At 43.6% G+C, this 13883-nt stretch overlaps 12 non-coding genes across 12 annotated transcripts; all 12 read right to left on the reverse strand.

Annotated features, from left to right (window-relative positions):
- Window positions 1-12: 12 nt before the first annotated feature.
- On the reverse strand, window positions 13-95 carry TRNAL-CAG (transfer RNA leucine (anticodon CAG)). The gene has a single exon. It is a non-coding gene; the product is annotated as a tRNA-Leu (tRNA).
- A 2013-nt stretch (window positions 96-2108) lies between these two features.
- On the reverse strand, window positions 2109-2191 carry TRNAL-CAG (transfer RNA leucine (anticodon CAG)). The gene has a single exon. It is a non-coding gene; the product is annotated as a tRNA-Leu (tRNA).
- A 1739-nt stretch (window positions 2192-3930) lies between these two features.
- TRNAL-AAG (transfer RNA leucine (anticodon AAG)) lies at window positions 3931-4013 on the reverse strand. Its single transcript has one exon. It is a non-coding gene; the product is annotated as a tRNA-Leu (tRNA).
- A 191-nt stretch (window positions 4014-4204) lies between these two features.
- On the reverse strand, window positions 4205-4287 carry TRNAL-CAG (transfer RNA leucine (anticodon CAG)). Its single transcript has one exon. It is a non-coding gene; the product is annotated as a tRNA-Leu (tRNA).
- Window positions 4288-6026: 1739 nt separating this feature from the next.
- Window positions 6027-6109, reverse strand: TRNAL-AAG (transfer RNA leucine (anticodon AAG)). Its single transcript has one exon. It is a non-coding gene; the product is annotated as a tRNA-Leu (tRNA).
- Window positions 6110-6300: 191 nt separating this feature from the next.
- Window positions 6301-6383, reverse strand: TRNAL-CAG (transfer RNA leucine (anticodon CAG)). The gene has a single exon. It is a non-coding gene; the product is annotated as a tRNA-Leu (tRNA).
- Window positions 6384-7015: 632 nt separating this feature from the next.
- On the reverse strand, window positions 7016-7098 carry TRNAL-UAG (transfer RNA leucine (anticodon UAG)). The gene has a single exon. It is a non-coding gene; the product is annotated as a tRNA-Leu (tRNA).
- Window positions 7099-8122: 1024 nt separating this feature from the next.
- On the reverse strand, window positions 8123-8205 carry TRNAL-AAG (transfer RNA leucine (anticodon AAG)). The gene has a single exon. It is a non-coding gene; the product is annotated as a tRNA-Leu (tRNA).
- Window positions 8206-8396: 191 nt separating this feature from the next.
- On the reverse strand, window positions 8397-8479 carry TRNAL-CAG (transfer RNA leucine (anticodon CAG)). The gene has a single exon. It is a non-coding gene; the product is annotated as a tRNA-Leu (tRNA).
- Window positions 8480-9111: 632 nt separating this feature from the next.
- Window positions 9112-9194, reverse strand: TRNAL-UAG (transfer RNA leucine (anticodon UAG)). Its single transcript has one exon. It is a non-coding gene; the product is annotated as a tRNA-Leu (tRNA).
- A 2013-nt stretch (window positions 9195-11207) lies between these two features.
- On the reverse strand, window positions 11208-11290 carry TRNAL-UAG (transfer RNA leucine (anticodon UAG)). The gene has a single exon. It is a non-coding gene; the product is annotated as a tRNA-Leu (tRNA).
- Window positions 11291-13303: 2013 nt separating this feature from the next.
- On the reverse strand, window positions 13304-13386 carry TRNAL-UAG (transfer RNA leucine (anticodon UAG)). The gene has a single exon. It is a non-coding gene; the product is annotated as a tRNA-Leu (tRNA).
- Window positions 13387-13883: the final 497 nt, after the last annotated feature.

A 13883-nucleotide genomic window follows, 5' to 3' on the forward strand; every position in this document is an offset into this window, starting at 1 on the left:
TAAACACACAATTGTCAGAAGTGGGATTTGAACCCACGCCTCCAGAGGAGACTGCGACCTGAACACAGCGCCTTAGACCACTCGGCCATCCTGACTTGCATTTGTGGAACCTTCCACAGGCCAGACAGCCATGCAAGTGGGGTACCGAAAAGGCATGCCCTCAATTTATTTATCCTATTATAAGTACTTCCAACAGATCTTTGAACAATCCATAGAGAGCAGTACCTATGAAGAACTCTTTAGACCTTTAAGGCGTACAAAGAGAAAGTGCTATTAACCAGCCACTTGAAAGGCCCAAAGCTGCTTTGAAATTGAGTCAACAGCCACCTCTTGGCTAGCTAAAGCAAATTCAACAAGGAATTTCAATGTCACAACATAGGGTGGAATACGCAAATCTAAGCAGCCCCTGATCACAGCCCTGAGGAAATTGCCGTAAGTGTGCTGGAGTCCAACTGTCTACCAGATGCTAGGCATTCTTCCATATTTGCATGGCCTGTCTGGCCAGGGCATACAAGAGCATGACTCTTCCAGATGAGCTCTTACATGGGTCCTATGCTCATATAGTAAGGACTGCACTTTGTCAGCAAGACTTTATACAACCGAAATATATGAGAAACCCCAGCTCTCTTGACTAGATGAGGACGGAATCACATCCCAGGTGAAGACCAACAGATGCAACTTCCATCAGATGTTAACCTGAAAAAGGAGATTACATCTCCAAAAGTCATGTCAGAAGTGGGATTCGAACCCACGCCTCCAGAGGAGACTGCAGACTAAACACAGCGCCTTAGACCACTCGGCCATCCTGACAGTGCAGAGTCTTAAGAAATGTATAAAAGTCACTCAGAAATTTCTGCCTCCATGCAAGCCTGAAATAATTTAAACCTTCAAACACAAGGTGCAACTTTATGCACAGGACAATAAACACAGAAGATCACATGTGAAAGCATTTCATTTCACAGGTGTACAATTTTTATGCTTTTAGAATACCTCATACCTCTCACCAGCTATTTAGGGTCCTGTATCCTACTCACAAAATTACCTTGCCTGCGACCTCTCTCTCTACACAAACAACTACTGCACAGGAAGTAGGAAGGCAGAAGGTGGGGCATATTATGCAAATGTATGCTGTCATTGTGCCTTGCAGATTCATGCAGGATTTCTAGATCCTTGCTGGATACAAGAGAGCAGACCTTGTTTCAGATCAACTGTCCCTAGCAGGGAACGTCTGAGCACATGCAGTCTTTTGCTCTCTAGCCCCTGGCCTGGGACTTACCCTCACTGGCTGAGGCGTGAATTTCTGCATACCAACGTTGCATAGATGGTACGTTTGTGGTCGGTTTGGGATGGGTGGGAGGTCAAAAGCAGGGAAAAGTATGTCGCCTTCACTTCTAGTCTCCTCTTCTAGGCCTACCTGCCGTTCACTTACTCTGTCTTTGTTTCATTCTCTCCTTCCTCAACACCCCTTCTCACTCACTCGCTCTATCACTTGTGCTCTTTCCCCTTGCTCTGCATTTCATAGTGGAAACATCTCTTGAATGGAGCATTAGAAAATGAGGTTACATAAAATTAACAATCTACTTATTGGAAACCAAAAATATCACAAGACTGAATGTAACCCATTTCATTAATAAAAGGGACTTTTTAAGCACCCCCCAAAAAACACATAAAACACCACGAGTGCTAGAAGAATATTATACGAGCTTGAAGACAGAATTGGGCAAATTAATTTGCAGTTGAAACTGAAGTTTGTTACTTATTCAGATATTATATGCACTGCCAATTTTTAGCTGAGATTCTAAAAGAACTCAGAGACAAAATGGACTTAAAGTTTTGTCAGAAGTGGGATTCGAACCCACGCCTCCAGGAGAGACTGCGGCCTTAACGCAGCCCCTTAGAACACTCGGCCATCCTGACCACATGTGCTTGATCATCTACAGAGAGGGAAAGATATTGTGAACCAAAAAAAGCACACATCTTAGGTCATGAGTGGCTAGAGCAAGAAAAAAACTCACTGCACTTTTCCAAGTAGACAACCATATAAGCCCATGTGAGGGAAATGATCTGATTTTTTCTCTCCCAAGAAAAAAGTAGAGTAAACACACAATTGTCAGAAGTGGGATTTGAACCCACGCCTCCAGAAGAGACTGCGACCTGAACGCAGCGCCTTAGACCACTAGGCCATCCTGACTTGCATTTGTGGAACCTTCCACAGGCCAGACAGCCATGCAAGTGGGGTACCGAAAAGGCATGCCCTCAATTTATTTATCCTATTATAAGTACTTCCAACAGATCTTTGAACAATCCATAGAGAGCAGTACCTATGAAGAACTCTTTAGACCTTTAAGGCGTACAAAGAGAAAGTGCTATTAACCAGCCACTTGAAAGGCCCAAAGCTGCTTTGAAATTGAGTCAACAGCCACCTCTTGGCTAGCTAAAGCAAATTCAACAAGGAATTTCAATGTCACAACATAGGGTGGAATACGCAAATCTAAGCAGCCCCTGATCACAGCCCTGAGGAAATTGCCGTAAGTGCGCTGGAGTCCAACTGTCTACCAGATGCTAGGCATTCTTCCATATTTGCATGGCCTGTCTGGCCAGGGCATACAAGAGCATGACTCTTCCAGATGAGCTCTTACATGGGTCCTATGCTCATATAGTAAGGACTGCACTTTGTCAGCAAGACTTTATACAACCGAAATATATGAGAAACCCCAGCTCTCTTGACTAGATGAGGACGGAATCACATCCCAGGTGAAGACCAACAGATGCAACTTCCATCAGATGTTAACCTGAAAAAGGAGATTACATCTCCAAAAGTCATGTCAGAAGTGGGATTCGAACCCACACCTCCAGAGGATACTGCGGCCTAAACACAGCGCCTTAGACCACTCGGCCATCCTGACAGTGCAGAGTCTTAAGAAATGTATAAAAGTCACTCAGAAATTTCTGCCTCCATGCAAGCCTGAAATAATTTAAACCTTCAAACACAAGGTGCAACTTTATGCACAGGACAATAAACACAGAAGATCACATGTGAAAGCATTTCATTTCACAGGTGTACAATTTTTATGCCTTTAAAATACCTCATACCTCTCACCAGCTATTTAGGGTCCTGTAACCTACTCACAAAATTACCTTGCCTGCGACCTCTCTCTCTACACAAACAACTACTGCACAGGAAGTAGGAAGGCAGAAGGTGGGGCATATTATGCAAATGTATGCTGTCATTGTGCCTTGCAGATTCATGCAGGATTTCTAGATCCTTGCTGGATACAAGAGAGCAGACCTTGTTTCAGATCAACTGTCCCTAGCAGGGAACGTCTGAGCACATGCAGTCTTTTGCTCTCTAGCCCCTGGCCTGGGACTTACCCTCACTGGCTGAGGCGTGAATTTCTGCATACCAACGTTGCATAGATGGTACGTTTGTGGTCGGTTTGGGATGGGTGGGAGGTCAAAAGCATGGAAAAGTATGTCGCCTTCACTTCTAGTCTCCTCTTCTAGGCCTACCTGCCGTTCACTCACTCTGTCTTTGTTTCATTCTCTCCTTCCTCAACACCCCTTCTCACTCACTCGCTCTATCACTTGTGCTCTTTCCCCTTGCTCTGCATTTCATAGTGGAAACATCTCTTGAATGGAGCATTAGAAAATGAGGTTACATAAAATTAACAATCTACTTATTGGAAACCAAAAATATCACAAGACTGAATGTAACCCATTTCATTAATAAAAGGGACTTTTTAAGCACCCCCCAAAAAACACATAAAACACCACGAGTGCTAGAAGAATATTATACGAGCTTGAAGACAGAATTGGGCAAATTAATTTGCAGTTGAAACTGAAGTTTGTTACTTATTCAGATATTATATGCACTGCCAATTTTTAGCTGAGATTCTAAAAGAACTCAGAGACAAAATGGACTTAAAGTTTTGTCAGAAGTGGGATTCGAACCCACGCCTCCAGGAGAGACTGCGGCCTTAACGCAGCGCCTTAGACCACTCGGCCATCCTGACCACATTTGCTTGATCATCTACAGAGAGGGAAAGATATTGTGAACCAAAAAAAGCACACATCTTAGGTCATGAGTGGCTAGAGCAAGTAAAAAACTCACTGCACTTTTCCAAGTAGACAACCATATAAGCCCATGTGAGGGAAATGATCTGATTTTTTCTCTCCCAAGAAAAAAGTAGAGTAAACACACAATTGTCAGAAGTGGGATTTGAACCCACGCCTCCAGAAGAGACTGCGACCTGAACGCAGTGCCTTAGACCACTCGGCCATCCTGACTTGCATTTGTGGAACCTTCCACAGGCCAGACAGCCATGCAAGTGGGGTACCGAAAAGGCATGCCCTCAATTTATTTATCCTATTATAAGTATTTCTAACAGATCTTTGAACAATCCATAGAGAGCAGTACCTATGAAGAACTCTTTAGACCTTTAAGGCGTACAAAGAGAAAGTGCTATTAACCAGCCACTTGAAAGGCCCAAAGCTGCTTTGAAATTGAGTCAACAGCCACCTCTTGGATAGGTAAAGCAAATTCAACAAGGAATTTCAATGTCACAACATAGGGTGGAATACGCAAATCTAAGCAGCCCCTGATCACAGCCCTGAGGAAATTGCCGTAAGTGTGCTGGAGTCCAACTGTCTACCAGATGCTAGGCATTCTTCCATATTTGCATGGCCTGTCTGGCCAGGGCATACAAGAGCATGACTCTTCCAGATGAGCTCTTTCATGGGTCCTATGCTCATATAGTAAGGACTGCACTTTGTCAGCAAGACTTTATACAACCGAAATATATGAGAAACCCCAGCTCTCTTGACTAGATGAGGACGGAATCACATCCCAGGTGAAGACCAACAGATGTAACTTCCATCAGATGTTAACCTGAAAAAGGAGATTACATCTCCAAAAGTCATTTCAGAAGTGGGATTCGAACCCACGCCTCCAGAGGAGACTGCGGCCTAAACACAGCGCCTTAGACCACTCGGCCATCCTGACAGTGCAGAGTCTTAAGAAATGTATAAAAGTCACTCAGAAATTTCTGCCTCCATGCAAGCCTGAAATAATTTAAACCTTCAAACACAAGGTGCAACTTTATGCACAGGACAATAAACACAGAAGATCACATGTGAAAGCATTTCATTTCACAGGTGTACAATTTTTATGCTTTTAAAATACCTCATACCTCTCACCAGCTATTTAGGGTCCTGTATCCTACTCACAAAATTACCTTGCCTGTGACCTCTCTCTCTACACAAACAACTACTGCACAGGAAGTAGGAAGGCAGAAGGTGGGGCATATTATGCAAATGTATGCTGTCATTGTGCCTTGCAGATTCATGCAGGATTTCTAGATCCTTGCTGGATACAAGAGAGCAGACCTTGTTTCAGATCAACTGTCCCTAGCAGGGAACGTCTGAGCACATGCAGTCTTTTGCTCTCTAGCCCCTGGCCTGGGACTTACCCTCACTGGCTGAGGCGTGAATTTCTGCATACCAACGTTGCATAGATGGTACGTTTGTGGTCGGTTTGGGATGGGTGGGAGGTCAAAAGCAGGGAAAAGTATGTCGCCTTCACTTCTAGTCTCCTCTTCTAGGCCTACCTGCCGTTCACTCACTCTGTCTTTGTTTCATTCTCTCCTTCCTCAACACCCCTTCTCACTCACTCGCTCTATCACTTGTGCTCTTTCCCCTTGCTCTGCATTTCATAGTGGAAACATCTCTTGAATGGAGCATTAGAAAATGAGGTTACATAAAATTAACAATCTACTTATTGGAAACCAAAAATATCACAAGACTGAATGTAACCCATATCATTAATAAAAGGGACTTTTTAAGCACCCCCCAAAAAACACATAAAACACCACGAGTGCTAGAAGAATATTATACGAGCTTGAAGACAGAATTGGGCAAATTAATTTGCAGTTGAAACTGAAGTTTGTTACTTATTCAGATATTATATGCACTGCCAATTTTTAGCTGAGATTCTAAAAGAACTCAGAGACAAAATAGACTTAAAGTTTTGTCAGAAGTGGGATTCGAACCCACGCCTCCAGGAGAGACTGCGGCCTTAACGCAGCGCCTTAGACCACTCGGCCATCCTGACCACATTTGCTTGATCATCTACAGAGAGGGAAAGATATTGTGAACCAAAAAAAGCACACATCTTAGGTCATGAGTGGCTAGAGCAAGAAAAAAACTCACTGCACTTTTCCAAGTAGACAACCATATAAGCCCATGTGAGGGAAATGATCAGATTTTTTCTCTCTCAAGAAAAAAGTAGAGTAAACACACAATTGTCAGAAGTGGGATTTGAACCCACGCCTCCAGAAGAGACTGCGACCTGAACGCAGCGCCTTAGACCACTCGGCCATCCTGACTTGCATTTGTGGAACCTTCCACAGGCCAAACAGCCATGCAAGTGGGGTACCGAAAAGGCATGCCCTCAATTTATTTATCCTATTATAAGTACTTCCAACAGATCTTTGAACAATCCATAGAGAGCAGTACCTATGAAGAACTCTTTAGACCTTTAAGGCGTACAAAGAGAAAGTGCTATTAACCAGCCACTTGAACGGAACAAAGCTGCTTTGAAATTGAGTCAACAGCCACCTCTTGGCTAGCTAAAGCAAATTCAACAAGGAATTTCAATGTCACAACATAAGGTGAAATACGCAAATCTAAGCAGCCCCTGATCACAGCCCTGAGGAAATTGCCGTAAGTGTGCTGGAGTCCAACTGTCTACCAGATGCTAGGCATTCTTCCATATTTGCATGGCCTGTCTGGCCAGGGCATACAAGAGCATGACTCTTCCAGATGAGCTCTTACATGGGTCCTATGCTCATATAGTAAGGACTGCACTTTGTCAGCAAGACTTTATACAACCGAAATATATGAGAAACCCCAGCTCTCTTGACTAGATGAGGACGGAATCACATCCCAGGTGAAGACCAACAGATGCAACTTCCATCAGATGTTAACCTGAAAAAGGAGATTACATCTCCAAAAGTCATGTCAGAAGTGGGATTCGAACCCACGCCTCCAGAGGAGACTGCGGCCTAAACACAGCGCCTTAGACCACTCGGCCATCCTGACAGTGCAGAGTCTTAAGAAATGTATAAAAGTCACTCAGAAATTTCTGCCTCCATGCAAGCCTGAAATAATTTAAACCTTCAAACACAAGGTGCAACTTTATGCACAGGACAATAAACACAGTAGATCACATGTGAAAGCATTTCATTTCACAGGTGTACAATTTTTATGCTTTTAGAATACCTCATACCTCTCACTAGCTATTTAGGGTCCTGTATCCTACTCACAAAATTACCTTGCCTGCGACCTCTCTCTCTACACAAACAACTACTGCACAGGAAGTAGGAAGGCAGAAGGTGGGGCATATTATGCAAATGTATGCTGTCATTGTGCCTTGCAGATTCATGCAGGATTTTTAGATCCTTGCTGGATACAAGAGAGCAGACCTTGTTTCAGATCAACTGTCCCTAGCAGGGAACGTCTGAGCACATGCAGTCTTTTGCTCTCTAGCCCCTGGCCTGGGACTTACCCTCACTGGCTGAGGCGTGAATTTCTGCATACCAACGTTGCATAGATGGTACGTTTGTGGTCGGTTTGGGATGGGTGGGAGGTCAAAAGCATGGAAAAGTATGTCGCCTTCACTTCTAGTCTCCTCTTCTAGGCCTACCTGCCGTTCACTCACTCTGTCTTTGTTTCATTCTCTCCTTCCTCAACACCCCTTCTCACTCACTCGCTCTATCACTTGTGCTCTTTCCCCTTGCTCTGCATTTCATAGTGGAAACATCTCTTGAATGGAGCATTAGAAAATGAGGTTACATAAAATTAACAATCTACTTATTGGAAACCAAAAATATCACAAGACTGAATGTAACCCATTTCATTAATAAAAGGGACTTTTTAAGCACCCCCCAAAAAACACATAAAACACCACGAGTGCTAGAAGAATATTATACGAGCTTGAAGACAGAATTGGGCAAATTAATTTGCAGTTGAAACTGAAGTTTGTTACTTATTCAGATATTATATGCACTGCCAATTTTTAGCTGAGATTCTAAAAGAACTCAGAGACAAAATGGACTTAAAGTTTTGTCAGAAGTGGGATTCGAACCCACGCCTCCAGGAGAGACTGCGGACTTAACGCAGCGCCTTAGACCACTCGGCCATCCTGACCACATTTGCTTGATCATCTACAGAGAGGGAAAGATATTGTGAACCAAAAAAAGCACACATCTTAGGTCATGAGTGGCTAGAGCAAGAAAAAAACTCACTGCACTTTTCCAAGTAGACAACCATATAAGCCCATGTGAGGGAAATGATCTGATTTTTTCTCTCCCAAGAAAAAAGTAGAGTAAACACACAATTGTCAGAAGTGGGATTTGAACCCACGCCTCCAGAAGAGACTGCGACCTGAACGCAGCGCCTTAGACCACTCGGCCATCCTGACTTGCATTTGTGGAACCTTCCACAGGCCAGACAGCCATGCAAGTGGGGTACCGAAAAGGCATGCCCTCAATTTATTTATCCTATTATAAGTATTTCTAACAGATCTTTGAACAATCCATAGAGAGCAGTACCTATGAAGAACTCTTTAGACCTTTAAGGCGTACAAAGAGAAAGTGCTATTAACCAGCCACTTGAAAGGCCCAAAGCTGCTTTGAAATTGAGTCAACAGCCACCTCTTGGCTAGCTAAAGCAAATTCAACAAGGAATTTCAATGTCACAACATAGGGTGGAATACGCAAATCTAAGCAGCCCCTGATCACAGCCCTGAGGAAATTGCCGTAAGTGTGCTGGAGTCCAACTGTCTACCAGATGCTAGGCATTCTTCCATATTTGCATGGCCTGTCTGGCCAGGGCATACAAGAGCATGACTCTTCCAGATGAGCTCTTACATGGGTCCTATGCTCATATAGTAAGGACTGCACTTTGTCAGCAAGACTTTATACAACCGAAATATATGAGAAACCCCAGCTCTCTTGACTAGATGAGGACGGAATCACATCCCAGGTGAAGACCAACAGATGCAACTTCCATCAGATGTTAACCTGAAAAAGGAGATTACATCTCCAAAAGTCATGTCAGAAGTGGGATTCGAACCCACGCCTCCAGAGGAGACTGCGGCCTAAATACAGCGCCTTAGACCACTCGGCCATCCTGACAGTGCAGAGTCTTAAGAAATGTATAAAAGTCACTCAGAAATTTCTGCCTCCATGCAAGCCTGAAATAATTTAAACCTTCAAACACAAGGTGCAACTTTATGCACAGGACAATAAACACAGAAGATCACATGTGAAAGCATTTCATTTCACAGGTGTACAATTTTTATGCTTTTAGAATACCTCATACCTCTCACTAGCTATTTAGGGTCCTGTATCCTACTCACAAAATTACCTTGCCTGCGACCTCTCTCTCTACACAAACAACTACTGCACAGGAAGTAGGAAGGCAGAAGGTGGGGCATATTATGCAAATGTATGCTGTCATTGTGCCTTGCAGATTCATGCAGGATTTCTAGATCCTTGCTGGATACAAGAGAGCAGACCTTGTTTCAGATCAACTGTCCCTAGCAGGGAACGTCTGAGCACATGCAGTCTTTTGCTCTCTAGCCCCTGGCCTGGGACTTACCCTCACTGGCTGAGGCGTGAATTTCTGCATACCAACGTTGCATAGATGGTACGTTTGTGGTCGGTTTGGGATGGGTGGGAGGTCAAAAGCAGGGAAAAGTATGTCGCCTTCACTTCTAGTCTCCTCTTCTAGGCCAACCTGCCGTTCACTCACTCTGTCTTTGTTTCATTCTCTCCTTCCTCAACACCCCTTCTCACTCACTCGCTCTATCACTTGTGCTCTTTCCCCTTGCTCTGCATTTCATAGTGGAAACATCTCTTGAATGGAGCATTAGAAAATGAGGTTACATAAAATTAACAATCTACTTATTGGAAACCAAAAATATCACAAGACTGAATGTAACCCATTTCATTAATAAAAGGGACTTTTTAAGCACCCCCCAAAAAACACATAAAACACGACGAGTGCTAGAAGAATATTATACGAGCTTGAAGACAGAATTGGGCAAATTAATTTGCAGTTGAAACTGAAGTTTGTTACTTATTCAGATATTATATGCACTGCCAATTTTTAGCTGAGATTCTAAAAGAACTCAGAGACAAAATGGACTTAAAGTTTTGTCAGAAGTGGGATTCGAACACACGCCTCCAGGAGAGACTGCGGCCTTAACGCAGCACCTTAGACCACTCGGCCATCCTGACCACATTTGCTTGATCATCTACAGAGAGGGAAAGATATTGTGAACCAAAAAAAGCACACAACTTAGGTCATGAGTGGCTAGAGCAAGAAAAAAACTCACTGCACTTTTCCAAGTAGACATCCATATAAGCCCATGTGAGGGAAATGATCTGATTTTTTCTCTCCCAAGAAAAAAGTAGAGTAAACACACAATTGTCAGAAGTGGGATTTGAACCCACGCCTCCAGAAGAGACTGCGACCTGAACGCAGCGCATTAGACCACTCGGCCATCCTGACTTGCATTTGTGGAACCTTCCACAGGCCAGACAGCCATGCAAGTGGGGTACCGAAAAGGCATGCCCTCAATTTATTTATCCTATTATAAGTACTTCCAACAGATCTTTGAACAATCCATAGAGAGCAGTACCTATGAAGAACTCTTTAGACCTTTAAGGCGTACAAAGATAAAGTGCTATTAACCAGCCACTTGAAAGGCCCAAAGCTTCTTTGAAATTGAGTCAACAGCCACCTCTTGGCTAGCTAAAGCAAATTCAACAAGGAATTTCAATGTCACAACATAGGGTGGAATACGCAAATCTAAGCAGCCCCTGATCACAGCCCTGAGGAAATTGCCGTAAGTGTGCTGGAGTCCAACTGTCTACCAGATGCTAGGCATTCTTCCATATTTGCATGGCCTGTCTGGCCAGGGCATACAAGAGCATGACTCTTCCAGATGAGCTCTTACATGGGTCCTATGCTCATATAGTAAGGACTGCACTTTGTCAGCAAGACTTTATACAACCGAAATATATGAGAAACCCCAGCTCTCTTGACTAGATGAGGACGGAATCACATCCCAGGTGAAGACCAACAGATGCAACTTCCATCAGATGTTAACCTGAAAAAGGAGATTACATCTCCAAAAGTCATGTCAGAAGTGGGATTCGAACCCACGCCTCCAGAGGAGACTGCGGCCTAAACACAGCGCCTTAGACCACTCGGCCATCCTGACAGTGCAGAGTCTTAAGAAATGTATAAAAGTCACTCAGAAATTTCTGCCTCCATGCAAGCCTGAAATAATTTAAACCTTCAAACACAAGGTGCAACTTTATGCACAGGACAATAAACACAGAAGATCACATGTGAAAGCATTTCATTTCACAGGTGTACAATTTTTATGCTTTTAAAATACCTCATACCTTTCACCAGCTATTTAGGGTCCTGTATCCTACTCACAAAATTACCTTGCCTGCGACCTCTCTCTCTACACAAACAACTACTGCACAGGAAGTAGGAAGGCAGAAGGTGGGGCATATTATGCAAATGTATGCTGTCATTGTGCCTTACAGATTCATGCAGGATTTCTAGATCCTTGCTGGATACAAGAGAGCAGACCTTGTTTCAGATCAACTGTCCCTAGCAGGGAACGTCTGAGCACATGCAGTCTTTTGCTCTCTAGCCCCTGGCCTGGGACTTACCCTCACTGGCTGAGGCGTGAATTTCTGCATACCAACGTTGCATAGATGGTACGTTTGTGGTCGGTTTGGGATGGGTGGGAGGTCAAAAGCAGGGAAAAGTATGTCGCCTTCACTTCTAGTCTCCTCTTCTAGGCCTACCTGCCGTTCACTCACTCTGTCTTTGTTTCATTCTCTCCTTCCTCAACACCCCTTCTCACTCACTCGCTCTATCACTTGTGCTCTTTCCCCTTGCTCTGCATTTCATAGTGGAAACATCTCTTGAATGGAGCATTAGAAAATGAGGTTACATAAAATTAACAATCTACTTATTGGAAACCAAAAATATCACAAGACTGAATGTAACCCATTTCATTAATAAAAGGGACTTTTTAAGCACCCCCCAAAAAACACATAAAACACCACGAGTGCTAGAAGAATATTATACGAGCTTGAAGACAGAATTGGGCAAATTAATTTGCAGTTGAAACTGAAGTTTGTTACTTATTCAGATATTATATGCACTGCCAATTTTTAGCTGAGATTCTAAAAGAACTCAGAGACAAAATGGACTTAAAGTTTTGTCAGAAGTGGGATTCGAACACACGCCTCCAGGAGAGACTGCGGCCTTAACGCAGCACCTTAGACCACTCGGCCATCCTGACCACATTTGCTTGATCATCTACAGAGAGGGAAAGATATTGTGAACCAAAAAAAGCACACAACTTAGGTCATGAGTGGCTAGAGCAAGAAAAAAACTCACTGCACTTTTCCAAGTAGACATCCATATAAGCCCATGTGAGGGAAATGATCTGATTTTTTCTCTCCCAAGAAAAAAGTAGAGTAAACACACAATTGTCAGAAGTGGGATTTGAACCCACGCCTCCAGAAGAGACTGCGACCTGAACGCAGCGCATTAGACCACTCGGCCATCCTGACTTGCATTTGTGGAACCTTCCACAGGCCAGACAGCCATGCAAGTGGGGTACCGAAAAGGCATGCCCTCAATTTATTTATCCTATTATAAGTACTTCCAACAGATCTTTGAACAATCCATAGAGAGCAGTACCTATGAAGAACTCTTTAGACCTTTAAGGCGTACAAAGATAAAGTGCTATTAACCAGCCACTTGAAAGGCCCAAAGCTGCTTTGAAATTGAGTCAACAGCCACCTCTTGGCTAGCTAAAGCAAATTCAACAAGGAATTTCAATGTCACAACATAGGGTGGAATACGCAAATCTAAGCAGCCCCTGATCACAGCCCTGAGGAAATTGCCGTAAGTGTGCTGGAGTCCAACTGTCTACCAGATGCTAGGCATTCTTCCATATTTGCATGGCCTGTCTGGCCAGGGCATACAAGAGCATGACTCTTCCAGATGAGCTCTTACATGGGTCCTATGCTCATATAGTAAGGACTGCACTTTGTCAGCAAGACTTTATACAACCGAAATATATGAGAAACCCCAGCTCTCTTGACTAGATGAGGACGGAATCACATCCCAGGTGAAGACCAACAGATGCAACTTCCATCAGATGTTAACCTGAAAAAGGAGATTACATCTCCAAAAGTCATGTCAGAAGTGGGATTCGAACCCACGCCTCCAGAGGAGACTGCGGCCTAAACACAGCGCCTTAGACCACTCGGCCATCCTGACAGTGCAGAGTCTTAAGAAATGTATAAAAGTCACTCAGAAATTTCTGCCTCCATGCAAGCCTGAAATAATTTAAACCTTCAAACACAAGGTGCAACTTTATGCACAGGACAATAAACACAGAAGATCACATGTGAAAGCATTTCATTTCACAGGTGTACAATTTTTATGCTTTTAAAATACCTCATACCTTTCACCAGCTATTTAGGGTCCTGTATCCTACTCACAAAATTACCTTGCCTGCGACCTCTCTCTCTACACAAACAACTACTGCACAGGAAGTAGGAAGGCAGAAGGTGGGGCATATTATGCAAATGTATGCTGTCATTGTGCCTTACAGATTCATGCAGGATTTCTAGATCCTTGCTGGATACAAGAGAGCAGACCTTGTTTCAGATCAACTGTCCCTAGCAGGGAACGTCTGAGCACATGCAGTCTTTTGCTCTCTAGCCCCTGGCCTGGGACTTACCCTCACTGGCTGAGGCGTGAATTTCTGCATA

The sequence above is a fragment of the Lissotriton vulgaris genome, chromosome 8 (genome assembly GCF_964263255.1).
Source record: "Lissotriton vulgaris chromosome 8, aLisVul1.2, whole genome shotgun sequence".
Taxonomy (NCBI): domain Eukaryota; kingdom Metazoa; phylum Chordata; class Amphibia; order Caudata; family Salamandridae; genus Lissotriton; species Lissotriton vulgaris.